Raw genomic sequence first — 2,709 nt, forward strand, 5'->3', positions numbered from 1 at the left:
TTCGAGACCAGCCTGGTCTACAAGAGCTAGTTCCAGGACAGGCTCCAAAACCACAGAGAAACCCTGTCTCGAAAAACAAAAACAAAAACAAAAACAAAAAGATGTTCCAACCTGGTTCTGCCATAGTACTGGGCCAACAGGAACCTGAACTAGGCAGGAAAAACAACCACCAAATATGACCCAAAGAGACTGCACTGGGGTGGAGGAGTGGCCAGCAGGGGCAGAGCAGCAGGCATCCTTCCTGCTCTAGGCCCAGGCTTCATCCCCAATACCACCAAAAAAGCACTACTGAACCACAGGACTCAGCTGGAAAACCTGGGTCCAACCCTTCAACTCAAAGCATAGAAGAAGAGCACCAACTGCTCTGAGCTGTCCTATGGCATGCATGCACACACAAACACAGTTAAAGACATGTGACTTAGCCAAATCCAAATGAGCTTCACCATCACAACTTTTCTTTCCATGCTTGAGATCCACCCCAATAGGTGACCAGGGCTGCTCTCACTCCCTATGGGGGGATGCTCACCTGGGATGCCACATTTCAGGGACAAGGTTCCACAATTTAAAAAACAATTCTGTGAGCATGGTGCATATGTGTGTATGTATAGGCATATATGTACATGGTATATGTGTGTGCATGGTATGCATGTTGTATGCATATGTGTGCAGGCATACGTGTATCTGGCATAAACATGTATGTACATGAAGCATAAGTGTGCACTAATAGTGTATGGGTATATGAAGGTATATGAGTGTGTATGTGCATGGTATATGTATATGTGTGTATGGTGTTATGGATGTGTGCATAGTGTATGCAGGGATTTATGTGCATGGTATATGCATGTGTGTACATGCATAATGTACGCATATATGTACATGCATAATGTATGCATGTGTGTGCGCCTAAGTGTGAAAGTCTGCTCCCTGTATGCACACATGGAGGCCAGAAGTGTATATCAGGTCCTTTCTCTATTACTTTCCACCTTAGTTTTTAAAATGCGTGTGAACGTTTTGCATGTATGTCTGTGCTCTACCTCATATGTGCCTGGTGCTGATGGAGGCTAGAAGAGGGTATCGGATCCCCTGGAACTGGAGTAATACATAGGGTTGTGAGCTGCCATGTGGGTGCTGGGAACCAAGTCTGAGTCTTCCGAAAGATCAGCCAATGTTCTTAACCCTGAGCCATCTCTCTTGCCCCTTCACCTTGTTTACTGAGACAGGGTCTTACTAAACCTAGGGTCACTGTTTTGGAAGCCCCTAGGACCTTCTTGTTTCTATCCCCTCGTGTTGGGGCGACATGTGACGGTTGCCACACTCCACTTTATATAAGTCCTGGGAGTCAAACTCGGATCCTTCTCCTTGCAGGCACTTTACCAACGAAGGGAATATTCATTCACCCTTTATTTTATACTGGTCTGTGTAGCCCAGGCTATCTTAGAACTCACCCTATAGCTCACATTGTCCTCCAACTCATGGTGATCCTTCTGCCTCAGTCTTCCAAGTACAGCATTTTATTATATATATGTACATATACACATGTGTACATTTTTTTGAGGCAGCATTTTACTATATCCCTTTCTCTGCCTCTGTTGAGATCGCAGGCATACCCACGCCAGCACACCCGGCCTTGAGCCCACCAGCCTTAATGATTTATGTTACTGTAAGAGCCCTGAAAGTCAGATCTGCCGGTACTTGTCTCCTCTCCGGGCCAGTTTCCACACGCGGTAAGAGAGTAACCAGTGGCTACTTCAAAGGCTCAGTGGAAAGTGTCTGGCAAACAGTAAACGTTTAATAGATGTTACCATAATCTATTCACGTTCAAAACACCATCCCGGGGACTGGGGCCTTTGGGAGAGCTCACTTCCTCCTTTCCGTTTCCCGAAGATCCCGGCCCAGCTTTGAAGACGAATATAGGGTCTATACTTGCAGAAGCTGCATCTGTCCCCACCCATCGCCCGAAACCTGCCAACCCATCTGGCTCAGGCAATAACTGCACTGTGCACTCTCCAGGAAACCGACAAGAACGGAGACAGCGGGTGCTCCTGGTCCAACTCCGGGGAAGTGCTACTGCTGGCAAGGCCCCCGCCTCCTCCCGCCTGCGTCCCAGGGGCGGAGGGGAGCCCCTCCGCACTCACCCTTTGCAGGGTACTCAGGCTCGGACCCCGGACCCCGCCCCACTGCCGGGGGGAGCAGCTGCAAATCCACAACCGACGCGCCGCGGGCCATTGGCCGCCTGAATCGCGCAGGTCCTTTGGCTGCAGTCCGGCCCACTAGACCTATGATCCTACGTTCCTATTGGCCATCGTACAAGAATGGCCTCGCTCTGAATGGTCGTAGTGGTGGAACCTTCTAGTCATGATTTGTTGGAGCGGCAAGCGGAAACGCTGAGGCCACTGCGATTGGATGTGCGAGATGAGGGCGGAAACGCAGAGCAGGACGGCAGGGCCGGGCGGAAGAGTGAGGTCTATGGGCAAAGGGCCTGGAAGCCTTAAATTTCTGCAGGCACACACCTGCACTCGGAGGCTGCAATCACCCAGACTTGAAGCTCCTGGTCTCATGTAGCCCAAGTCCCCCCCCTCCTCACAAGCCGTCCTTGAACAGTCTTTGGTGAAAAGACTCAGGCTGCGGCTCAGCTGGTAGCGTTTGCAAGCATGCACGATATTCTGGGCTCCATCCCCAGCACCATCGTAACTGTGACACATGCCTGCA

General features: G+C 50.3%; 1 protein-coding gene across 1 annotated transcript in view; it reads right to left on the reverse strand.

Moving 5' to 3' along the window:
• The window catches only part of Tyk2 (tyrosine kinase 2), a 25,332-nt gene extending 23,094 nt beyond the window's left edge, over positions 1-2,238 (reverse strand). Inside the window, exon 1 of the mRNA XM_026778911.1 lies at positions 2,136-2,238. The gene's annotated coding sequence lies outside the window, so the exon portion shown is untranslated. The remainder of the gene's footprint in view (positions 1-2,135) is intronic.
• Positions 2,239-2,709: the final 471 nt, after the last annotated feature.

Source organism: Microtus ochrogaster, chromosome 5, assembly GCF_000317375.1.
Source record: "Microtus ochrogaster isolate Prairie Vole_2 chromosome 5, MicOch1.0, whole genome shotgun sequence".
Taxonomy (NCBI): Eukaryota; Metazoa; Chordata; class Mammalia; order Rodentia; family Cricetidae; genus Microtus; species Microtus ochrogaster.